This window comes from Taeniopygia guttata, chromosome 3 (genome assembly GCF_048771995.1).
Source record: "Taeniopygia guttata chromosome 3, bTaeGut7.mat, whole genome shotgun sequence".
NCBI lineage: Eukaryota > Metazoa > Chordata > Aves > Passeriformes > Estrildidae > Taeniopygia > Taeniopygia guttata.
This window is the reverse complement of record NC_133027.1, coordinates 109,453,479-109,479,659: the sequence shown is the minus strand read 5'-3', so window position 1 is coordinate 109,479,659 and position 26,181 is coordinate 109,453,479. Positions and strand designations below refer to the sequence as shown.

Below are 26,181 nucleotides of genomic sequence, written 5' to 3'. Positions count from 1 at the left end.
GCCACACAAGGACCTGCCCTCCTCATTGTAGTGCTGAGGAAGTCTGATCATATTTCTCTATTGCAATTTCAACAACTGTAAAAAAGAAAAAGTGATAATAATAATAATGATATTGACTTGTGTACCTTAGAGGGATTTTGAAGGGATTAGTAATGTTTACAATATGCTCTGAAATTGATGCTTTAAGGGCTATTAGGAGGCTGCCTTCCTGAGAGCTTGACGTATTTTCAGACAGCTGTATTAAGCCATTGAGCAAGCAATCCCATATAAAATATCTAAATAATAGAATTTACCAAAAAAAACCCATCAAAAGCCCCTCTCCTCTTTGTGATGCACTGAGATCCATTTTATTTGTCTAATGCATCATTCATTGGCATGAACTTCCAGCTGGAATGCAGTGGTGAAGAGCTGAGATGTTGGCCTCCCTGCTGAATCAGTGCTGAGCACTGTTGCTATGCTCAGTAAAGGCAGTGCTGAGACCCCGGCAGGTTTTCCTCTGCAGAAAATGCTCAGCCTAATCCAGCTCTTTCTTCTCTCTCTGTACATCTAGTAGCATTATGAAAATGAAGAAAGATAGTATGCTTTGCATCAGTGTGACTGAGAGATGACCCAGATTCATAAATAAGCTTTGCAGAAATTCAATAATAATTTAGCTGTCCACTTCCATGGCTAGTGAGGAATTGCCTTGTCATGACAGGGAGAATGGCAGGGAGGTGAAAATTCATGGCTTCTAAACAGAGTGCCAGATGACTGAGTTTGCTGTCACCAAGGAAGAGCTATTCTATGCCATTTCTTAGCAGCCTCAAAATTCCCCCTTCCTGTAGCCGTGATGTAGTTTAATTTCAAAATTTGCATTTAGTTCCCATCAAAGAAATAAAAAAAAGCTGAAGTTCTACTTTAATTATCTGAAGTTTAGCTAATGACTCAAAGATTGCACATAGTTGTTTGAGACTGAGTTTAAAAAGTCATTTCACCTTCACTACTTTTAACTTTTTATAACTTTAAAGTGCATTCAAAATTGTAGCTAAAATATTACACTGAATTTAAAAATGCAATAGAAAAAGAAATATTAAAAATCAGAATTTTTTACAATTTTGCTTCTAGTTATTCTTGAGTTGATGCATCAAGTAAAAAATAACACAAATTTCTGAACTAGTCAATTGATGAAATATATGGTATTTAGGCATTGTCACCCCCTCTTTTAACCCTCTTTGGCTAAAAAACAATTATTTCACATCTGTTGTAGGAATTTTATAACCTCAGCTACTCTAATTTCCACTTGGGCTGGACAGCCCAGGAACAAAGAGGTGTAGTTGCCTAATATCAGTCCCTCAGTGTCTTGTTTCTTCCTCACACTAAGCTGGCATCTGATGCTGGGGAATGTGCAAATACATACACAAATATGAAACCTTTTGCTTTGAAAGTCTGATTTTCTTTCACCTCTTCATTTATTTTGTTAGACCTACTTCAAAGAAGACTGTCAAACTCTTAAAGTGATATGTTCCTATCACTTAGAGGAGAACTGTGCTCCTCACAGCATTTCTTTTGCAGAGAGAAGCTGGCTAGAAGCCACAGTTTTGCAGGCCTTGTGTAGCTGTGAGCTGTTCTGTGGGGGGTACAGAACAGTGTAGGTGGACTCTGATAATGGACGTTTTGGCAAGATGTGTGAGGTGCTTTGATTATTCAATTAGGGATTTTTGCTTTAATAATATACTGCTATTCCGTACCATGCTGCAGGATGCTCACTAAAATACCATGCAAAAATATTAGCTGGTGCAGGGAATAGCTGTAACTTCTGCTCAGTTTCATGTCCTGTGGGGAGCACACTATGAGTCAATTCTGTGCACTGCATTACCTGCCAACCAATTTCTGAATGTGCTTCTGGGACCTGAGTAGTATCTATGAGAAGCTGAGACCTGGCTGCCTTGGAAGTGGCTTTTTTTATCCCTATCTCCATCAGGATAGTCATGCAGGATGTTCTTTTTGGCTTGTTCAGGAGCTGAAATTTGACATACCTTGGAACAATTTTTTTTTTCTGTCAATGCACCATGTTACTTCAGATTTTCACTTGAGCAGAATCTTGTCTCTTGCCTTCAGGACTGGTCTCTCAGGAACAGTTGTGTTTGTCCAGGCATTGTGCAAAACTTGCAAGGATCTTGTTGAGATTGATGGCAAGTTCAGAAAATACGATTTTTGTCTTTTGAAGTATAAATGTAAAAGGCAGATTCTAGTTGTCTGGGAGAATGCATCAAAATTTATGACCAAGTAGGCAAATGAAGACACAGCTGGGTAAAAGGTATGTATGAAAAAAATTATCAGGGAAGCTTGAGTACATTCGATGTTTCTTGAACTTCACATAAGTTGCCAATGTGTTTTTTTGTTTTTTAGTAACTGCTTGTAAATATATGATTCTAATATGATGGCAATGGTCATTAAAAACTTAATGAGGATCTTCACCTGTGGTGTTAAAAGCAATTTTTGTTTTGCTGTTAATTTTATAGAATACTCTGTTGACATCAATGCATTTAATCTTTTCCTGTAAATAGAGGGATTGCATGTACCAAAAAATTATTTTTGTTCTTCAAAATGCAAGAAAACTTTTAAACATTATTGTAGTAATATCGTACATATCTCAAGTCTAAAGATAAGACACACACCAGTATTGCCATCCTATTTGTTGAGAATCAGATAATGCAACTTCTCTTATCCAAAGGGGAGATAAATTAGGAGTAATTAAGAGCATGAATGATGAAAAGCAAAAATTAGATTAATTAACACTGTTTAGAAGCCTGAACTAAGGATATTATCACTATTTTAAATAGAAGAATTATAACAATAAAATCCTACAATATTGAAGTAGTGTTTATGTAGTTCAGGAAAGAATTTTGCTTTGGTAACAGGAATGGACCAGATGAGCTTTATTGACAGGTTTTATACAGTAATGATTAAAATACAGAGCATCCCAACTAATGTCTCCTGTATGGAGTAAAAATTAAAAAAAAAATCCATTTGCCCAACCCAGAAGTTTTACATGAATTTTATCTTTTTGTTCTAAGCTCATAACTACTAAATTATAATCTTTGATATAAAGCACGAGTTAACTACTACTACTACTAAATAGTAGAATTTTTCCTTTGATGCACAGAAAATATGGCATTACGTTGTGTAATAGCTGAGGTTGCCTGCAAATAAAGAACAAAATTCTTCCTCCACAAGTGTCCATTCCTTTGCATTTTCTCATGCAGCTGTGGAGATGAATATGATGGCAGCATATTCTGCAAGAATATCTGTCTTTCTTGGCATGTTATGCCAGATGGTATTGGGTATGATGAGGGAAAGGTCCCAGTGAACGCTGACAGAGCCGCTTTTGGTTTCAGCAGCATTCATCTGTCAGTAGGGATCACTGGATCCTGTTTCTCTTGTCTTTGATGCTGTGGCATAAAAGCCTGGACATTAATACTTAATGCCAGTAGTAATAATACTGGAAAGTGTGTACACAGATTTTTTAGATTGTACAGGAGAATCCTGATAGGCAGAATTCGATCTCAGAGCCCTAAATCCAGCACCTAGGTGAACAAATGCTATTAAAATAGTAATATCCCTCATGTACCCAAACTTTGTCTATTATGTGTTGTTCCAACTTTCCATTACAAAGGAGTATGTGTATTGGGACTTGTTTAGGTAGTTGTTCATATAATTCTCTTCAAAGTGCCATGCAAAGATAGATGAAAATGAAGATATTTTGTTAACATTCCCTCCCTGTACTTCATGTGCTATAAAATCCCAGTGATCCATTGTCTCTCATTACTATGTTGAGAAATTTGATGCAACAGGACCATTTTAGTGGATTGAAAAATCTGCTGCTGAAGATCTGACATTTATATAATGCAAAGTTTAAGGCGTGCAGGTCCGACTAAAATTAGTTTTGTATATCCTTGCTATGCCAAGGTTTTAGAGATGTTTTGATTCACTGTTTATGTCCATACAGGTGTGGAGTGCACCTGATATAGGTGAGAATCTGACTTGCTGGTTCAATTTCTTCTGGAAGAATCTCACTTGTTTGCACCGAATAAGCTCTGTCAATGTGATCTGTGCGTGGTAAATGGGTACACCAAGATGAGTTACCAAATGCCCCAAACCCAACTGCAAATAGTAATGTAGGTACAGCTTATCATTACTTTTCTTGCCTTTATGGTGTCTAAACTGACAGTAGGAAATGGTAACTTCACAGCAGTTTAAGCCTTTTAATTAATTCTTTGTAGATGCCAAAAAGCCAGAGAGATACTTGTGCTAATAGCCACTCATAGCAGCTAAGGTGATTCTGATGTCTACTAATACAGATGGAAATATTTTTCTTTTCACTAGTTTAGTGAGCCATTCAGCCCTCTGTTCAGCTGGGTGCCAAAAAAAAAAAAAAAACCAAACCAAAAACCCAGAATAATTAAGAAATAAAAGTTAGTTGTTACTACAAGTTTAATTAAAGTTCTGAGCTAATTTCACAGTGCGACTTTGGGTCCTTATAACAACAGATCTAGAGTCTAATTACTGTCATACCAGGTGGCCTGCTTTACATCTAATTGCTTCCCCTGAGCCTGACATATGCCTGGAAAGTCAACTCTGTTTCCAGTAGAATATGATTTTATTATAGATAGAAAAAGGACAGAAATAAAGGTTGCTTGCAGCTTACCTTGCTCTTGTGCATTGATTGTGCTCTGAAGCTTCCTACTGGAATTTTGAATGAAAAAGTATATTGATATCTTTTCAAACTCAGGCCTTCCCAACTTTCACAAAAGTTTTATGGGAAGAGGACCTGGATAGATAGTTAAAAAATAGATAACGATGAGCAGTGTTTAAATTAAGACAGTAGAAAGAGGGAGGATAGGTATTTCTAAATTTAATGGTAGTCAAAATATACCTGCTCATATTTGTTACCCAGGACAAAACTCAAACATCCTTTACTAAAAACATAAAAGGAAGGTTTTTAGCAACACATAAATTAGGTTCAGCATCTTCAGTGATGGTTTCTTCTGTTAAACAAGCAGCATGGAGCTGTCTCCTGCTTGAACTCCTGCTTTAATGCACACGTCCATATGGGGTTGAAGGGTTATTCTGCAAAAGAGTCTGGACCTGTAGTAAAGGGCATTAAAGAAGAGAAGAAAGCTTTAGCACTGATCGATAGTACTTGGAAGCATAAGGATATATAAGAGCTGAAGGCAACCTCTTATTTTCCCCATGGTGAAAATAGGATGTTTGGCTTGTATATAAAACATTAATTTAGTTTTGAAAGTGTCAGGAATGATGCAGACTGGGGCTGGACACAAAGCACAGTTGTATCAAAAGACACAGTTACTGCAAAATTTAAAAAATGCAGTGTTTCAAAGGGCCTTGGATCAAGTCCAAGAGTCCACTGAGCCAGTGGGCTTGTAATGTAAGATTTTCCAATAAATTATTAATTATTAGACCTCAAATAGGTATATTGTGTGAACTTAAAAAAAACTCTTAGTGTTTCACTGGCATGTCTTAATAGTTTTGCTGTGGGCAAATCAGGGAAATTCCTTCTTTCCTGTCTTTCTTTGGTAGTTCTATTAGATGGACTTCATAACCTACTCAGTATTCTGCTCAAGGCAAATGCAATTGTGAACAATTTTTGGCTTGGAATACAGTGAATTTAAGCAGCAAGCTTGATATTAATTTTCAAAGAGTCAAAGGATTTCTAATGGTGTACTTTGAAAGAGGGTTTAAAAAAATACTAAAAGAATTCAATTGTAATCTTACCACTGCAACTAAAATGTGACCATTTAAACTCTTTTTGCATTATGGCTAACTAGTAAACAATTATTCCTCAAGATACAGAGTCTGGGGGCAGACCATGTTGAAACCACTTGAAAATCAATGGCAATATACTGAGTTCCTGTTAGGCTATCTGAACACAAAAGTCTCTGTGACAAACTTCTTCCCAACCACATCCTTTCAGATCAGACACATGCTTTAAAGCTATTTCTTTTTTAGCTTGAAGGAAGAAAACAGCACACATACTAAAAATGTGGTGGGGAAAACAGCTGAATAATTACACAAAGAAAAGTTCTTCTTAGCACTTTCCAAAGCTTATTATTCAGTACGTTGTAGAGATGAGAGAAAAAAATAGCAGAGTATTGCATAGGAACATATGTGTGCATGGACTATGCTCATATGGAGGTGCGAAAGATTGGATTCACTGAAAAAAAAACCAATATGGGTCATGTTGTCTCAGAAGACCATTTGATGAGGACTCTGCTTCCTGGAAATGGGAGCCAGGATAGCTCACCACCCCAGCCCCACACTGAGGACCTCCCTGAGACAAGGCCAAGGCTGGGCTGGGACTGGGAGAGGCTGAGACCCACATGGCTACACCCCCCTTTCAAGCAGTTGTAGAGAGTAATAAAGTCACCCCTGAGACTCCATTTCTCCAGACTAAACACAGATACTCCCTCAGCTGCTTCTCACAGCACTTGTGCTCCAGACTCCTCACCAGCTCCATTGTCCTTCTCTGGTCTTGCTCCAGCCCCTCAAGGGCTTTCTTCCAGCGAGGGACCCAGAAGTGAGGGACACAGAACTCAAGATGCTGCCTCATGAGTACAGGGGAACAATCATTTCCCTCACCCTGCTGGCCACACTATTTTGGATATAACCCATGATGCCATCGACCTTCTTGGCCACCTGGACATACTGGTGGCTCATGTTCAGCTGGCTATTGACCACGTCCTTTTCTGCTGAGATACATTCTCTCTTTATGCTAAATAATTTTCTAAGTGGCCCATTCCAGGAAATACGTTGTTTTTTTGGTTTTTTTTTTAATTTTGCTATGGCTTTGTAGAAGAGACAGATCAGCGACCTGTAAGACAAGCTAAAAAAAACAGGATAAATTAACATGAAGTCTAAGGAGAGGATCTTAAGGCAAAATAGCTGGGGAGGATGACCAAACATTTTATTCTAATATTAGTACAAAGAGAACAAAGTTAGAAAATGCTTGTAGCTCTCTGTGCTGTCATGGTGAGCCTTTGACTTTAAGGTCAGGTTGCATGACAAAAGAGTGCATCTTCAGCATTGAAGTCAGTTGCTGCAAAAAAAGCTCTTTTTGGTCCTAGAGGTGAGCTCACCTCTTCCTGTTAGCTTTTTGCCTTGGAATTAAGTTTTGAAAAGCAGAACTTTCAGAGTGCTGAAAAACTGGAAAAAAACCCCAAGCCTTAGAAGCTGAATTAGTGTCACCACAGAGAGACTGCCTGAAATATGAACGTAGCTGATGTCAGTGGCTAAATGTGTAGGGCTGGCTGCTCAGGCAGGGAGTACAGCACAGGGTGCTGGAAACCAGAAATATGTGTTCCCATTCCAGCTCTGGATTTTCTAGGAGCTGTTAAGCAGGAAACTTGGCTGCCTTCTGGTTTGTATTTTTCATGTTTCTTGACTGGTTAATGCTCATACTCTTGTTTGAACAAGTAATGTACTCCTTTATTGCCACTGCCTGTTGTTATAGATGATTCACTGAATCATTTTTGTGATGGCTTTTCCTTTGATTCATCACATTTTTATTCTTTTATCTGATTGCAAACTAATTAAAATAAACAGATAGTCTTGCTTGTATCTGTGCAATAACCCGGAATCCATAAATTGTATTATATCACTAATGATCCTTCTTAGTAATAAGTAGCTGACTGGGCTGGAATGCTGAAAGAAATCATAATGCAAACAGACATGCAGGGTAATATTCTTATTAGCAGGCAATGATTGCAAACGTTTTTTTGCTTGAAATGAAGACAGGTCCCTGATTAGAAATACAGGAAGCTGGACACTTCCTTTTAGATAGGAAATTTCAGCTTAACACTGGTATAATAACTATCTAAAAACACCCTTGGGTAGGAAAAAAAAAAAAAATTATTTGTAATGTTTTATTTTTATGGGAGTTTTTTTCCCCTGTTTGCAAAATGCAGCTCCTAGGGCATATGTGGTAACTAGAGAAGGTTAGAGAGGAGACTGGACCAGGTTTTGGATTGTCTACACAGGTATTTCAATGCTTTACTTTAGCATTACATGAGAAACCTCTTGTCTACACCAAGAGCCATATTCTGAGGGCTTGATACAAAACAAGGAAGATTGAGATTAGAAATAGGCCCTCATGGAAACTGCACAGTAAAAGTAAACAAAAAACCCCAAAGGGGGAAATTATGTTCTTTCCTTAGAGCAAATTCTTGAAGGCAGAAGTGGCAGTCAAGCACTAACTTGTGGGCAGTATTTCCAGGCTATATTACTGTGAAAGATTTTCTAGGACTTTTCAGCTTCATCAGGCACTAGTGAAGAGCCAAAAATTCTTTTAACAGTATGTATGTCTTTTTTTTAACAGAAACCATGCCATTGTTATATTACCAGACCTGTCTTGTAGTATAATATACCACAGACAAACTGGATATAAAATATTTGCTGGCAAATATTAAGGAGAGGTGGTCTGTGGAACCAGACACTGTGATGCTGGTGTTAAGTGTCCGTTCCCATACCAGAAACACACATTTCTAAATGTACCAGTAGCAGTTGAAGGCTTTTCATCATACAAAAAACCCCAACAGTTTTATAACTTTTCAGGCCTATAATTCCCCAGCATAAAAACTGTGCTTATTATTTCTTCTTGGATGATTATTCCAAGAGATGTCTAAATTCATTGTCTTTGATGTTTGGGTTATATTCTTCATTCTGACATTTTTTGCTAAGTGTTCATTGCAAGAACATACTATGTTCTACATTTTTTTATATTCTTTGTACATCAACTTCTTGTCATCAGCAATGCTGAATAAGTCTAGAATAGGGCTAGAAAAATTTGTGGTGAGTGGACATTGGAGTCTGTACCATAGACTTGTGTGTCTATGCAAAGACCTTTGGGATATAGGGGAGTACTGGTGCCTTTAGATTTATTGCAAAAGCTTGCATTGGTTAGCTGATCCTTTTTTCCTAGTAATATTTTTATATCATGCCATACCTCAAGTACCACACCTATAAAAATCCCTACTTGTATTTCATGCAACATGAATTTAAAAAAAAACAGTTTTTAAATGAAGTTAACATTTAGTTCTAATGTTAATGAAGATTTATCTGTGATGCACAGATTGAAATCTTTCTATTAGTTGGAACTTTAGCAGGTGTACATGAACATTTCTTCTTGAAATCAATGTACTTATCCAGATCTAAACTAGTGTGGGGCTATCCATCTCTTCTGATACCTGCCAGCAATTTTTGAAGACTGCTTAGTTGAACAGATGTATTTTCAAAGGTGTGAAGATCTTAAGACAGACATGTTTAGTACAGCTCACTTTTGAATACGTGAGCAAATAAAGGAACTTGTCATGTAAGGAGACAGTTTACTATTTTTAAAGAAATGTAGACAATGTAGAGTTTTACAGGAGAAGGCTGTCAGCAGAATATAGGTACTTCCCTGATTCTGATTGGTCAGAAAGAAACAATTCCTAAAGTCTTTTCAACTGATGTCATGAAGAAATTGAAAATAAATGACAGCAAGGGTGTTTATTGCACTCTCACTGATAAAGATTTATTTGAGTAACACACTTAACCTCCAAACCCCTTGGCTCTCAAGAGGCTGTTGTGGAATCCTGTCACTCAAGGTGGCTTTGCAATGTATCAAATTTGCTATTGCTTCTGGACACACAAAAACGTAAAATGAAAAGAGAATTTTTCTGCTGAAGATTGCATGCAAATACTTAATAAACATACTTTGGAAGTGAGTGCTGAGTTAATATCCTGTGCATGTGTTAAAATTCTGATAGCTATAAATTGTCTAAAGCAGGGCAGAAAAATACGGTTGTCCCTAACTCCCTATTATAACTTGTGTATTAAAAAAATTCCAGTGTGTTTTGTATTGCCTAGAAAGCATAGGAAGTAAAAACGGAGTTCTTATCACATTGTTGCCAGGGGCATTTTCTTTGTACACAAACTGCACCAAAAAAAACCCACCAAGAAAACCAAAGTTTATAAAATGCAGAAGTCTTCTGAACAATGAGATCTACAGGTAGGTAGAGGAAAGGTAGTAGGAATATGGAGCTCTAGCTTCTACTCTGTCACTGATATTTTGTATCATGGTAAAAGCAATTTCACCACTCTTAATTCTGCTATATGACCCAGACATGGCCAAGAAAATATGGTAGAATTTTTCTAAAACCATGTATTTCATCCTTTTCTATTTCACCAGTGAAATAGAATATTACACACAGAACAAAGCTTACTTCAGAGGTTCTGTTAAATGACAGATTTAGCATCTCTGTGATATTATCTGAGCTTTCATAAAATGCCTCAAATTTTACATTCCAATTAAAAGTAATTAGAATTGTCACTGAATTACAGCAACATGGTGTCTGTAAGACATTGTAAACTATGTTGCCAGAAAATAAATTTACAGGGGAAAGCTGGAGAGGAACTGTTCTTAACATCAAGGCCCTGATTTTTCACTGTCTGCACTTCATGATGTAGCTAGCTTTAATTGCACACATCCTTGTCCTTCCAAATCCTCTGGGAATGCTGGCAGGAATCCATGTCTCAGTCAATACTGAAACAAGACTGATGGCTTTTGTCACCTCTCATTAAAGCTGCAGACTTGCCACTGCCATCAAAACTACATGGGAAACAATTGGGTTTTTTCCTAAAATATCTAGGCTTTTGTAGTCCTAGTCAGCCATTAAATGAATCACCAGTCTCTGAAGATGTTAGACTTGATTCATGTATATATATAAATGTTTTTCACCATTCTGGTTGGTGTGGTTAGAACTAAAATTGAGAAAGAATTGCAGTTGAATCTTTTAATATCCTTTTATGTGTTCAGGACTGAATGAGTCCTAGCATTAATGAGACACAACTTTTTAACCTTTACCTGCATTAGGAATCCAAGTCATGTCCATCAAATCAATGGACAGAGGATCATCATTTTTAGCAGTATATCAGTGTCTTTGTGTCCGTTCAGCATAGAAGGGGAAATAAGAACATATTTTTAGCTTTTTGAGGTACAAGCATGTTAGACATCTTATACCAAGGTCTGGCTTCCTTTGGAATAAAGGCTGGATTTTGCAGTTTTAAAATTGCCACCATTTTTATGCCATCAGTGTGCCTTAACTTTTTTCTTAACTTCCCACTCTTGGTAGGCAGCACCAATTCTACTATGCAAGTTGGGACAGGGGGACAGTAGATCATTTTGAAGACTGGGTCAGTCAAAGATGAAATATAAACTCAAACATCACAGTTTTGATGCTTGGCAAATCACAATTTGATTTTTCCTGCAAGAGTAGTTAATCTGGCTATTTTAGTCCTGTTCAAACACAGGCCATTATACTTGGTCTACCAAGAATCTTCTGTGTGTGCCTGGCAGCCTTTGTCACTTCCTGAGCACAAAAACAACTGTTTGGGATGACTTTCACTGATGGGAGGGGAAGAAATTCTTCAGTACAGTGTGTAGCATATGGAATGCTATAGTAGCAAATGTAGAGATAGTCACCACATTTATAATTGACAAGATAAGTCTCAATTTATTTACTGGTAATTAGTGTGGCTGGCAAAGCATTCTTATAAAAGGATGGAAACTCCTTTGTCCTTAAAATAAGGGGCAGAAAGTCCAATGTATTTTACAGCTGCTGTAGATTTATTCCATGTCAGGTGCACAATTTTCTTTCCTGTAATTGCAAGAAGTAGCAAATGACGACCGTAACATATTCTGAAGTACATAGACAAGAATAAATCCGAGTAGACAAAAACACACCAGGAGTTCTTTAATGTGTGTAGAAAATAAGAAGGGTAATTTTTATTGAGATGAAAGTAAGCATGTGAAAAAAATATTTCAGGTAAAACAGCATTCCTGTCTGCTGCACCTGAGAGCTGCTTCCACATGGGAGGGGGAGGAAGAAAATGTCACCTATTATATAATTAGAAAAACAGTTGGGAAACAATGGTGATGATGGCATTTCCCTAAGGAATTTTTTCTTGCCTTAAAAGACTTCTATAAAGTAAATTTCAGTGAGACACAATAAGTAAAATTAAGATAAAATTAAGTTTCTCCTTTTTCTGGATCTGCAACAGCAATTTGGTGTACTGGAGGCGATAACTTCAAGGCTGGCTGGGTGGGGAAGGGCTGTGAAAACAACAAACAGTTGTCCTCTCAAATTTACAGGTTTTTATTCTTCAGCCTAGGGCTTGCAAGGCTGGCTTTTCAGTAGTAACTGGCTATGAATGCCTGCATCTGTTACGATATTCTCTTTAGTTATCAGTAATTAGCAACAGTCTGATGATGAGCTAGGAGCTCTTGCATGGCACTGAGTGTGTCTTGGGAATGTGTAGAGGGCATTAAAAGATATAAAAAATGAGTAATGGGAAGGAAAACTATATTGTTGCTGGTAGTATGTTCCTTCTTTACTCTTGTTGACCTTCCACCAATGAAGCAATGGACATTCCCGTAACCTCTCTGGTGGCCCCAAGAATTGTACCTGAAGAGGTGACCAGGAAATATTCTGCTGGGAAAGCAATCTGAAGCCATACCAGGATTTATAAATCTGATTTCTGGACCAATTAAAAATACTGTTACCTTTGATCACCAGTAGTCTGGCCTGAATACATGAGACATCCTGACTGAAGGTTTCCTAAGCCATCTATTTTTACTTTATTTGGTGTTTATTCTATTTATTGCTAGGATTTCTCTGGCCAGTAATGAAAGGATAGGTGTTTTATTGTACTTTCTCTTCCTCAGTCTTTTTGCTCCTGCTCTTCATTATTTATCTTTCATTTTGGACAAACTGACTTCTCCTCGAAATTCAGAAGGAGGGAAAGAGCAAGATGGGCATGGGACAGAGAAGGTGTTGTAAGATAGTCAGGAAATTCTTACATGCCTGCTAATACCCCTGGACCCCAAAGGACTTCTGGTTACAGCAAATCTCTTTGGTGATTAATTGAAAATATCTTCCCTCCATACAAAATGAAATGGACATGAATGATTGCTTTCTGAGATGGCCCACTCTAGACCTTCAGGAGTATCTGTCAAACATGAGGGTGTTCAGTCTTTCTCCTCCTCTGGCACCTCACTCCATCTGCTCATGTTTCATTCTGGGGCAGCTAGAGAGGAGCATCCATGTGATGTGGGCAGCATTCATTTAACACCTGCTTTTTTTCCCATGAGATTTTCCTTTTGCTGATAGACTGATTAGAAATGTTATCTTTTTCATAGATGTTTGCCAGCTCAGTGGTGACTTTGAGCAGGTTCCAGGTGGCAGAAAGCATCTTGCTTGCTGCACAGAGCCACTGCTGTAGCCACATGAGGTATTGATTGAGGATGTTAGAAACAGCCTCTCTGCAGAGCTTTAATGATGCCAAACAAGGGTAATTCCTGCTTATCCTTAAGACTGACAGCTTGCACATGACACCAGCCAAACATCACTGGATCAGCAGGAGAATAGACTTCTGAATGATTGCTCCTAGATGTGTTTTCCTTTGGGGTTTCCTATCCAGAAACTGACTTCAGATCTGTTCAACTATAAGAGGGATGTGGCTATTGTGTGAAGTGATGGCACTGCACTTTAGAGTACATCTTCTCCCTTTTTCAAGCCATGTGTATTAAACAGCTTTTAAGAGAATTGTCATTCCTATTCACCGGGTTTTTATCAGTGTCTTTAACAAAACAAGTATGTGTTAGTAGCTTCTAATGGGTCCCAGAAGAAGCTTTATTGGAGGAACTTTAACCTGATAAAAAGGTAAAATCCAGGGCAATGTTTAGTCATCGCATGCACTAGGATTGTTTGACTATTCTGCCTAGTCAAGAGGACATACGTGGGAGCCTTTTACTATGTCTCTGTGTATTATATGTAAATTTGAGCTTTATTTTTAAACAGATGTATATGAATTATCTTTCTTTATCACTACAAAAATTATACATTCTTCCCAGCTTTGCTCACTATTTTTCTTATGTTATGACTCCATCCTTCCCTGCCTCTCTTTCTCGCCTTCCTAATTTTATTCTCCTTTCTTTATTCTCCTTTATCTGTTCCTGACAGGTCAGGTTCCATGTGAGCCTGGAAAAGGTTCTTCAAACTCGTCCTAATGCAGGTAGTTTGGCACCATTTATTGGAAACAAAATCACATATAGCATTTGGTCACCAGCTATTAGACTCTACATGTGATACTACTTGTGATAAACCAGTCTGAGATGACTCACTTGATAATCTTTAAAAGGAGTAAAGATGCACAAATATTTTGTTGCATTCTATAATATTACTTCAGTGAAAGATGGAAATATTAATGCTTAATGATTGTATAAGTATCACTCTTCCAGTATTGGTAGAGACTGAGATAGAGAATGATGAACATTTAATAGGAAAAAAATTGACTCTTACCCACATCCTCCCTGTTTAGAAGCACCTTGGAAAAAAAAAATGATTAATTTTCAGTTTACCTTTTCTTTAATGTAACAGACTTCCTTTTGAGGTTTAATTGTGACTATTCTGGCATGCAACAAAAAGCTAGTGGAAGATAAAAGGGCATAGCAAGAAAAAATATTCAAAGTGAATAATTTAAGATCACATTCATAATTAATGGCATTTGGAAAGCTTCCTCTAGTGCTCTAATCATATCTCAAAATGTGCTAATTAGAACAGTTTGGTACAAAACAGTGTATGCAGGTGTTGAACAGCTTTTTTCTGTTCTTTTTTTTTTTTTCAGAAATGTAGCAGTAACTGGTTCTCCAGGCATTAGCACTCACATTTAATAAATGTTTCACAATTTAACATATATTTGACAGCTGAAGAGTGTGTGTGTGTAACTATTACCTGGTTAGAATAGATTTGATCAAGAATGCAGAACAAAATCAGATATGTTTAGCAACTTAAGCTTGTAGTAAACAGTGAAACATCCTATAATGTCCTTTGGGGCTATAACGAGCAAAGACTTGAAGCTGAAAGAAAAAGAATTGCCTTGAAAGGACAAAGTATCTACATTCATCTGCTTGAAATTCGTGTTAGCTAAAAGCAGTTCTGATACTTCAGAAAAGCTAACTATTTGCTTACTGCTTGCACTGTATTTAAATGTTATTTTTTGGCTGAGAACGATGTTGGTTCTCAGTTCTTCACTTATCTTGGAAATCAATGACAACTGACATCACAGGTCCCTCTCTCTAACCCCTCTGCAAAATTAATCAATATGATCCAGAAAGAAATGAGCTGTGCATCCATTTGGAGTTGTGTTACTGCTCTGCCAGTATGAAACAGGGAAACCTGAGGAGATGCTTAATGCCCAATTTACTCAAAATGATCCTGACAGCTCTGCATCACTGAAACAGTAGCTGGCTCTTTGGGGCTGTAGTGTCCAACAAATAGGTGTGACAACACTATCAAATAAATAATCTGAAGAGCACAGATTGTATTTGAAATGCATGTATCATGACTCTGCAGGATTTGCTTTATGCAATTATTCTAATAAAACATTTTACTTTATTGAGGTTCTACAAAATTTCACAGAATGAAACAAATAGTTCCATAACCATGTATTATTAATAACTCATTTCCTTTAAAGTTGAGAGCAGAGGTATTCTATTATGTGTTGCAGATTCATTTTAATACACTTTATTGGAGATCCTGCAGTAGGAAATATTAATCTTGTGAAATTGAACACATGGGTTTAAACCTAGGATACATTGCATTTTTTCCAAGAGACTCAGCAGTACCTAGCTCCATTTTTCCTAAGCAATCTGTAGACTTACTGCTGTGTCTGAATTAACTGAATTTCTGTGCTGTGTTCTCCTTGCTCCTACCCATTAGCATTCAAGCCTTTTCTGTCTTCTGCAGCTAGATGAATTATTCCCTGAGAACAATTCATTTGACAGTGAAATTTGCCCTTTTTGCATTTGTTACTTCTCCATGAACACATCACAATTTGCATTAATTAGTTTATTATTTGAAATTGTTTGATGAATAGTTTGTTTCAACCCATTTCACTCATGTAGCTAATATTAATTTGAGTGTTTCATCCGAGGGATTTACTATTCAAACTGTGTCCTATTATATCATATGGTGATTGTTCCTGATCCTGCTCTGGATGACACAACAGGAGTCAATCAAAACCAGAAATATGGTTCATGAAAAGTTTTCAAAGAAAAGTTGAATTCTATTCTCTTATTATTTCCCACAGTTATTGTTATTTCTGAGTAAAGCCTCTACATTTTTTTTGTATTTTTCTCTTCTTCCTGGTTTCAAAACTTGAGAAAAGGGACTTAAAGTCTTAAAGTCTCTTTTTCTTTCTTTTTTTTTTTTTTTTTTTTTTAATTCCATGTTCAGGGAGATGGAGTAAAATAAATTGGGGGTTTATTTTCTTCAATAATAAAACATTTCTTCAGTTAAAGACAGTTTTTCCTGAAAACATGCTCTTTGCAATAAAAAAACATTTGTGACGGTCCAAGTTATAGATTTTCTAAAGAGCTTCTGCTTTGCCATGAGATATGATTCACCAATTAAAAAATGTATTTTTCCATATTAAGTAAAATTCTAATGGTATTCAAATGTTCTTCAGCTTTCTCCTTTGACTGAGAAAAAAAAATACCATAAGAAAAACTGGAAATACGTGCACAAGAAAGTAAAATAAAGTTTCAGCATCTCCAAGAACTACCATGGATGCTTGCTTTCTTCTCTGTTGGGAGTTATGGTCTCTTGATCCAAACTTCAAGTCAACTTTGGAGTAGAATCACTTTGTTTCTGCTAAAATAGATATTATATCTCTGTACAGATCCATTCTGAAAAACCATCATCTCAGGATGCACAGAAAGCTATGGTGTTCATCTATACTCATAAATATGTACTACCCCAAAAGAAACAGAATGCTGTAATAATATATTGGAGATTAGAGCAATAATGAAATCCCCCACATTTTAATGTTATTCATAAAGAGTGCTAAAAACCAGAAGTTGAGTACTTTCCTTTGAAAAAAAAAATGGAAAAGATCTCCCTTAGACATGGATTTTTTTTTTTTTAAGAAATCATGGGAAAAAATGGGATTGTTCCAATATACAATTACATGTGTTCTAATTCTAATCACTTAGTTCAGCAATTTTGCCAAAGAAACAACGGAGTGTGTACTTGTGGTAAAATCAAGGAAAAGCACAAATGGGAGGGCAAAGGAAATTGCAGTATAATTCATGCCATCAGCATGCTTTTGTAGATGGAGTCTGTTAAGCAGAGAGTGCAGTTTTTGAGGTCTCAGATGGTCTCAGTGAATGTTTCTCTGTGATATAATATCCCCAAGGCATTTTTGAAATAGGAATATATTGACACAGAGTTCTGTGAGACAATTACTGCTAAACAAAATGAAGAGAGCCCATGGAAGCAGGGTAGGGACTAAGTGAGAGTGAATTTGAGTCACGTCCCTAAAAATTTGTTTCTAAGCAGGTGCTGCTGTTGTTTATTCTTGACTAGGTTTAATTTAGAAGGACAGCACTTGTAAATAGCACATTTGTATTTCTGATGACACAGAATTACTAAATGAATAACAATGATAAATTGCATATGGGAAACAGAGGCAGCTCTGGATCGTTTGCAGAAGTAAACAAGGACATATGTCAACACAAATGTGTCTGTGTCCTTATCCTACATGGCTGCTTTGCCAGGTGTGCAGGAAGTGTGTCAGTCTTAGGAAACTGAAGCTTCATCCTTGGAATTATTAACTGAAGACCACTAGAGCAGCAAAACAACACCAGAGCAGAGGTGAACGTGAGTGGGCAGTCTGATGCAGTCAAGGCTCAATACAGCTTCTGAAGAGCTGATTGAGAAATATCATATATGAACAAGGAAGTACTGCTTTTTCAGTTGTCATGGCATGGAGAATGACTAGCATGTTTCTAGCTGTTTGAATTGCTTAAGTGAGAGTTATAACTGCTGTTATGAGTCATGAACCTCTGGCACGAATGATACACTCTTGTTTTGAGTTCTAATAGTCATCCTTCAAAAGAAATTATGAAGGATTGAAAAGGATTGAGGAAAGAATAATAGAAAAGTACATAATTCTAAGGAAAAACTGAGAAAACTTTATCTGTTTAGTGCATCAAACAGAAAATTAAGAGGTGATCGTGGGAAGAGATGGCTTATTGTAGGTGGTATTTCTGTCAGAAAGATGAAACCATGAGATTCGGGATCAGGAAGCTAGGCTTAGGTAAATTAAAAGAGGGCAATTAATCAGTGGAACAATTTTCTTACAGTTATGATGGGTTATCTCACTGGCAGCTTCTAAATCAAGCCTCAGTGTCTTTATAAAAAATATCTAAATGCTCAAAATAAGGTAAAATTCCCAAGAAGTCATTTACATCAGATTTTTGGCCTACTGCGAAAAGGAGGAGAGAAAATAGACCTCCCTCCTTAAAATATGTTCATGGGACTTTCACTTGTAGTTTACACGTGTTATTGGTATTAAAGTCTTCAAATAATTTTGACATATGTGTAGAAAATACACTACTGTCTGTGTTATTGCAGGGAATTTGAATAGAATCTCAGAAAATTATAGATATGATCATGTCCCTAAATGTTTAACATCGAGATCTGTTGGCAAAGCACTTACACATCAAATCTTTCTGGAGCATCAACAAGTCGAAGAACCTTGAGTGATGACAGCCACAATCTAAACAGTTTTATCAATATATGCAATATTTCCTGAGAACTGTGGACCTCATGGAAGTCTTTTCTTGTCAACAGTGAGGCAGCTTTGCTTTGCTGGAGGAATTCTGTCTTTCTGGTAGATATTTCTGTGCTGAAATGCCACAGTGGGGCATTGTTTGTATGGATAAGAAAATACAGTTATTTCTGGTAACAGTAATGGCTCAATGCTGCATGCTGCTTTGTCATAAACCTCTCTAGCTAATGTATTTTTCTCTTGGTCTGGGGTTCAGCATCTTAACATCTTTCTGAAATTGTGTGCATTGAAAATGTTGGTAGAAAGCAAGAAATGCAGCACCCAAGCACCAGTGTACTTAGGGGTGACCAGAAAATACCCAGGAACATTCCCTGAGATCTCTCTTTTGTACTTCAGAGTAGAAATTTGTCCATATTCAGAAAAAAAGAGAATGGACAAGCCTATCTGTGCCAGCAGGCATTGGAACTGTTTGCTTCATCTCCATTTCTCAGACCTGTCAGAACCAGCAAAAAAAAGGAGGCAAGGGGTGTTACCAGCTCACATGTTTCTGGAGTTTCACTGTATTTGAGCTATCTGAGCAATGCACACTGAGGGGTAGGATGAAATCTGGGCAGAAAATCACCTTGGGTTTGGCCATTAATCTCTGGCATTGCCTTAACTTTTGTGAATGTAGAAATAGGCTGCAAACAAGCAGCAGAATAAATGAGGTAAAGTTATAATGTGGAACTACTTCTCATAGCAGAAAAAGCCAGAACTAATTTTAACCAATTTCTGCCTTGACTGTAGTGTCTACAGCTATCATACCCTTCTTTTTTCATTGTTCCTTTAATTAAAAGAAACCTCCCTGCCTCTCTGGGGCACATCTCTGAGGAGAGATTGGTAGGATGAGAAGCATGCTTTGCTCTTTCATCCTTTTCAAAACCCAGAATTTATTTCTGTTTGTCAATCAGCATGAAAAAGCTTTTTTAGCTCTTACTGCACCGGAAACAAATATGAGAAAAAAAAAGACAGAAAGATTCAGGCAGTTTAAATGTGGGGGAATGCAATGCTGATGTAAAGCTGCAGCAGATGTACAGCTTAATTAGATGTTAATGAATAGACAGATGTGTATAAGTGAGCAGCTCTGAGGGTGTGGAAGGAAGCAGAAATATGGGGCAGTAAACACTTTGATGTTGCCTGGGTAATGGTACATTTCAAAATTACTCTGCTTGCTGCTGTTTCTTGTATTCAGACTGGATTTTCCTATCACTGTGTGGCAGCAAATCATTTTGTTTCTTGCTGGTACAGTGAGGGAAACTGAAACTCGAGCTTTCCTTCCCACAGGCCTGCTTTGGATTGCTTCAGTTCTCCCACTCCTGGGTAGAGTTTGCAAACCTGAGATAGCAGAGATCTGTGTGGGAGAATTTTTGGCAAATCTTTGTGTCAGAATTGTGAAGGAATTGAAGGGGCTAGCTGGAGAAAACAGAAGGTCCTCTGGACTTGGAAGGAACAGGTGAAAAGTACAAGCAGAAATAAGCAGGGTACAAAGCAAGATGCAGAGACAGGAAGATGAAATTATTTCAGGTAGTGAGATCACAAATCCCCTTTGACCATACAGAGAAATTAGTTTACAGAGGGGCTAATCAAGACCACCACAAATAAACAAGACAAATCCACTGGTGAAATAGGGTTAGGGAGGTGTGTGCAAAAGAAAACCAAATATTACCAGTTGAAAACATCAAAGAAACAAGTAACATAGTAATAAAAGGGCTGGTAGGTTTGAGAGGAATACTTCTATTTATATAATATAATCTATTTGAGTTCTAAGTATTTGGACTAAAGGACTATTTTTCTGTGTGTCTGCCTGCCTTTCTATTTGCCTTTTAATCTATCTACAGTTTTTTTAATCTGTCTGCTAAAGTGGGACCACCCTTCTTAACAGCTTGAAACCACCATAACTTCAGTATGACAAAGTAGTTTTATTCCCGATAACAACTTTTTTTTTGTACTTTACAGTGCTTGAATGTCTCAGTGACCTTTTTGAAACTCATTATCTCCATTGCACCTTTCCTTGACCCTTCCATTGCATTAGCACCTGCCTAGGGTACTAGTAGTTCCTTGCTAATTTGGAGCAGGGAGTACCTCTGCATATTCTGAGGCTAATTTTAAAGCCTCCAATGGGGCAGAGAAAGATCCTGGGTCTAGTGAATGATATTTATACCTGGTATACACACCCCTGTCTTAGCTCTGCCTGCCCATGCTGCAGATGTTCACATCCCACCTCTCACAAATACTGCTGCAGGGCTGGCTCAGCGTGAAAGCTGAAGGGCACTGTCAGGTGCTGGAGGGCTGAGGATGTGTGGAAGATGCTGGTTGCAGGCCTAAACTGGAGCTACACAGGATTTTGAGGCACATTAGTGTTTTACTGAAGTAAAAATATCAGGCTTGGATGGTCTATCAGGTGGATCAGTCTTGGACGTGACAAATATGTCACAGTGAATAGATTGCATACAAGAAGAGCATAGCTGATGTGCTTGGCTAAAATATTTACATAGTGTTCATGTTGTATACGTTTTCATAACTAACCTTGTTCATGTACAACATCCTAAGAACTATTAATGAATCAAAAAAGTTTAGTGGAGCCTACATTTCTGAATTATTACATTCTTTGTAAACATTGCTTCTTTTCTTAAAAAAAATCCATTTATGCCAGCTGCTTGGTATCCTTTTCATTGGTTTGTTAGATGTATCAAAGACTGGCAGTTCATAGAAATGGTCTGGCAAAAGCAAGTTCTTCAAGGAGCAGGTGAGGAAGTTGGGGTTGTTCAGCCTGCAGAAGAGAGAGGAGGAGTCTCTTCATTTTCTACAACTCCCTGGAAGGAGGTTGGAGTCAGGTGGGGACAATCAGTTGATAGGACAAGAGGACACAGCCTCAGGCTGTGCCAGAAGAGTTTCAGGTTGGATATAAGATGAATTTCTTCACAGAAATTATAGCTAAATATTGGAACTGGCTGCCCAGGAGGAGCTGTCCCTGCAGGTGTTGACAGGGTGGTGCTCAGTCAAAAACTGGACTCGATCTCAAGAGTTTTTTCCAACCTAATGGATTTTTTGATTGTGATTGCTTAAAGGGCAGGAATTCCAATGTATTGGTTACTGCCAAGCAAGCTGAGTCATTCATGTTTATTAATTCTGCTGATTCTGTTATTATCACTCATTTTTCAGCAGAATATGAAAAAATTATAATCTAATCTGCTGTACAATGTAGGTAATATGTAACTAAAATACACTGTTTAAAATAAATCTTTCCCATCTTTTTCATCTCTTGGTCTTTTATCACATATGTAGGCAAGAAACCAAGAGATAAGCATCAAGTTAATTTATTGCTGTATCATTTTTCCTCCTCTCTTCTTCCAGACTTTCCACAGCTGATTCATGCCTAATGCTGAGCAGGTATTGTTATTGTCTTATGGGAGAAGCAGAGTGAGAACTGTAGAAGTAATGCATTTTGTCTGTAAAGGAAATAAAATCCATAACAATTTATAGAATCTGCCAGAGAAAAAGAACAAGCTGGGATCCTTCTAGGAACCTCATATTCAGCCAGGAGCCATTTGCATTCTATTTAAAAATGCAGAGGGAGCATTGACATCTAGTGTTTGTTCCAGTATTTTACTAGAGAGATCGAATAGTCCACAATTCAATTTGAAGTGAAAGTATCCCCCCCAAATGACTCTTTGTGAAGTCTTTTGGAGACTGAAGTCAATATCTATGGGTCTTTGGAGATGCAGCAATTGATTACCTGTCCAAGTCAATGAGCATTAAAACCCAAAGAGACTCAGAAATGCACTTCAGTGTTGTGAAACCTCACCTCTGATACCACTGATACACAATGACTGGTCTATGCTGAAGTTCAGTATATAAATAAAACAGCTTGTTCTCAGACCTAACTGAAGTTTTCTAACATCCAGAAAAATCTCAGTTAACACCTTTTGCCGTACTGTTGGTATGCTTGGATGTACACCTTGAGTAGAGGCTTGGCACAGGATGAACACAAAGTGAATCAGATTTTGAAGCCACTTACTCCTCTGTCTGCTAACACTGCCTTCCTTTGTCCCCTCAGCTTGTAAAATAACACCACCTTGTCTTCTCAAAGCTCCTTTCAACACAAATGCCTCTTCCAGCAGTACACAAGAATCTCTTCATACCCTCTAAAATCAAGTGAATGGAACAATTTGTGATTCTTAGAAAGGCAGGAGTTCTTTAAGGGAGCCCAGAGTTAGTGACTGAAAAGGAGGGAGAACTGAGTTTCCAGCTGTAGCTGCATATGAGAAATAAACTGTGAGTGATAGAAACTGAGACTCAACAGGGGAAGTAGTTGATTCAAACTTTTGGAAAATAAAACTACTTCTCTGGGGAAACTGCTCACTTCACAAGTTTAAGATCTAGGTTTTACAACTTACCTGAAACACATCCTCTATCAGCATTAATTTGGGGGATTGTTGATCTAACTGAACTGGAAGTGGATAATTTCTTGGAAATCTGATATCATGACTTTCATTTCATTTCCTTTTCTGCTGAATCTCATGACTGAGTTCTGATGATAAGAAAGATTTTACTGAAATGAAACTCAATAGGCCTTTCATTCACTATCTATTGCACCTTATGAAAGCACCATCTGAATGTACTCACCATTCCCAAGAGGCATTTGACTGACAATTTTCTAATAAAATCCCATAGACGATGGAGATTCCACAGTCCTGGATGAAAATATTTTAGATGTCCAAACCGCATTTTTCCTGTCGTGTCTCCTTCTGTAATTTCATATCTGCAATCTCTGTGAACTGTGGGGCACACACCAACGTATGTCACACCTATAGAATGTCCTGTCCATAAAGCATGTGAGCTGTACTGCTTCCCAAATCACAGAGGGCTGCATTTCAGAGAAGTATCAGGCTTTCTGCACAATACTGGCCCACGGCCAAATGCTTCTTGTTTATACTTAGCTCTTAACAATGATAAGCATATGCTTAAAACTGTTCTTGTTGAGAGATCTAGCTGAGTTATGGTTGTTCCTATAAGAGGGCTAATGATACAAGGAAATAGGTATTATACTTTCAATATAAAAACATAAAGTATTTTGTTTTATTGAGGGAAAAACCTTAACCTTGGTAACCTTGTAGTGCACCAGCATGTGAGTTTGGAGATTTCTAAAGTGTGTAGCTGAGATCCTGCCCATTTTTTAAGAAAGGCAACAAGTACAGTCTGGATTATAAGCTAATCAGCTGGCCTTCAGCCTCCAAAAAGCTGTAGACCATATCCTGATGGAAGCTGCTTCTGGGCACATAAAGTACCAGCAGTTAATTTGAAGAAGCCAACATGGATTTACCAGGCTCAAATTTGTGCCTTCTAGGGAGGAATGACTGATGTTGTGGATGAAGGGAGAAGAGTTTGTTGTTTGCAGAAGGTGACATTTAGCACAGCTTTCTACTCACTGTTCCATAGCATCCTGATAGCCAAACTGGAGATACGTAGACTAAGAGGTGTTCTACAAGGCAGTTGATGAGATATAATTTAGAAATGCATGTGGAAAAGTGCATGAAATACACATAAAGTATTAAATGTGACATGATGTCTTTCTCACAAGTGGTTGCTAACATTTGTCCTTTGCTTTCTGTCTACGTCAGAGAAATGTTGTGAATTTAAGGACAAATAAGGGCTTTGGTTTTTTAGAAGAATCACTTGGTTATTAGGACAAAAGTGAGTTAAAAAACAACTTGTTGATTTTATTCCTGAAATATATGATAGTCCCATTGGATTGTTACATTTCTTGCATTCAGAAAGCTGTTTATTGCTTTTCTTTTCAGTTACTTTTTGATGAGGTAATCAACAAATATGTCATAAGTAGATTTGCACTATGATTTGAGGTGTTAAATAGCAGCAGCAATCCAGCTTCAGAAATCCCTTTTTTATGAAGATAAGATCATAGATAAGGAAGACTTTTTCTTTCTTTAATTAAATACATGAATTTTAAAAATGTTGAAAAATAACAGTGTGAGAAAGAAAACGCAGCACTTCAGAAATATATTTTGAGGATTCTTTTCTTTAATTACTCTTTCTTGTCTTTTCCAGACACTTCATGCATTAAAATTGTTGTATTCCAGAGTGAGCTCTCCTTGAAGGTTTCAAGAGCTAAGCCAGCCAGCCCTTTCATGCTGATTCCTCCATTTTTTTTAAATCAAAAAAATAGAAAAAAAATCCAGCTCCCTTTTTGCACGTCCTGATTCAGTCAGTAGTTAAGTAATTCAGTTAAATACATATTGAACTTTAAATACAGTCATAATCACACTAATTCATTTTGCTTATTCATATGACTAAAAGAGGGATAAACAGGACTAAATATATTGCTAAATCAGGTGTGTCCTCTCTCTTAAAGTTTTAAGCTGCTATTCCAGTTGGGAGAAATTTGGGAATCGCAGTATCCCAGAAATACTCAAAATTGCTGTAGAGACATAGATCTGGGTTGGCCTGCTGCAATTGTACTGATTCAACATCTGAAGATCTCTAATAGGCAAAGGAAAGAGGTCAACTCATCACTTCTTATAGCTCAGTGAAAAGGATATGTTTTATTTTAGTTTTGGCAGTTAGTCTAGCAGTGAGAATTTTTTTTTTTTTTTAGAATAGAAATAGCTTCCAAAATGTTTTTACTTATTTTGTATTTTAATACGGAATGAGGAAAGCTCATTATCTAATCAGGCCCTCAGGTCTTATAATCTGATGACATTTGTCTTCTCTAGACACAGTCAGAATTTTTAACATGAAACTATTTGTTCATGGTGGAGAGATAGCTGATGACCATGAAAATGAAATTAGGTTTTACTTTGGGCAATATTTCAAGCACAGAAGAGGAATTTCAATTAAAAAATAAAAACCTGAACTTATTATCTGTCCACCATGAAACAGGTGTTTTCCATTGTTCTGTTTTTTGTTGAGGAAAAGGAATGCTAACTACTTGTCATTGCATTTATGATTTATCAGCCAAAAATTTGTCTTTGGGAAGCACCTAGAAAAAAAAAGATTAATTGATTTCAAAGGATAAAATAAAAAACCTAGACATGAAGTAGGATATATACTTGAAATTTCCTGGAGATTTGGGTAGCTGGCCAGGGAATCCCACATAATATTCTTTCCTGAGAGTAAATTTAAAAAGTCAATGAAATTGAATTCAGCAGATAATTTTTGACCACTGGACATGGAAAAAGCTCAGTAAATAGTAATGTTTTCCAAAAGGACATCATTGCTCCTCAACCTGTGAAATAAAAATATTAACTAAAGAGGAACAGCCAAATGTGCTTGCTATGTGACAGCTTTGTAGTTGAATGCTCCCAGCCAAATCCTCTTCCTTTTCTTTGGAAAAAATGTAAGGATTTTGACTATTTGGGATTTTGGGAAATTTGATGTCAAAGAGTCATAAAAACCCTGACAGAGACCTGGATTTCTGCAATGCTGAAATGTCGGAATCTGAGGTATTGATGATCC

General features: G+C 37.2%; 1 long non-coding RNA gene across 2 annotated transcripts in view; it reads left to right on the top strand.

Annotated features, from left to right (window-relative positions):
* Window positions 1-1,668: 1,668 nt before the first annotated feature.
* The window catches only part of LOC115494538 (uncharacterized), a 114,909-nt gene continuing 90,396 nt past the window's right edge, over window positions 1,669-26,181 (top strand). Inside the window, exons 1-2 of one of the 2 annotated variants that reach the window (XR_012055341.1) lie at window positions 1,669-2,296; window positions 3,989-4,157. This is a non-coding gene — a long non-coding RNA (uncharacterized lncRNA). The remainder of the gene's footprint in view (window positions 2,297-3,988; window positions 4,158-26,181) is intronic. The other variant, XR_012055342.1, reaches the window with a different exon arrangement.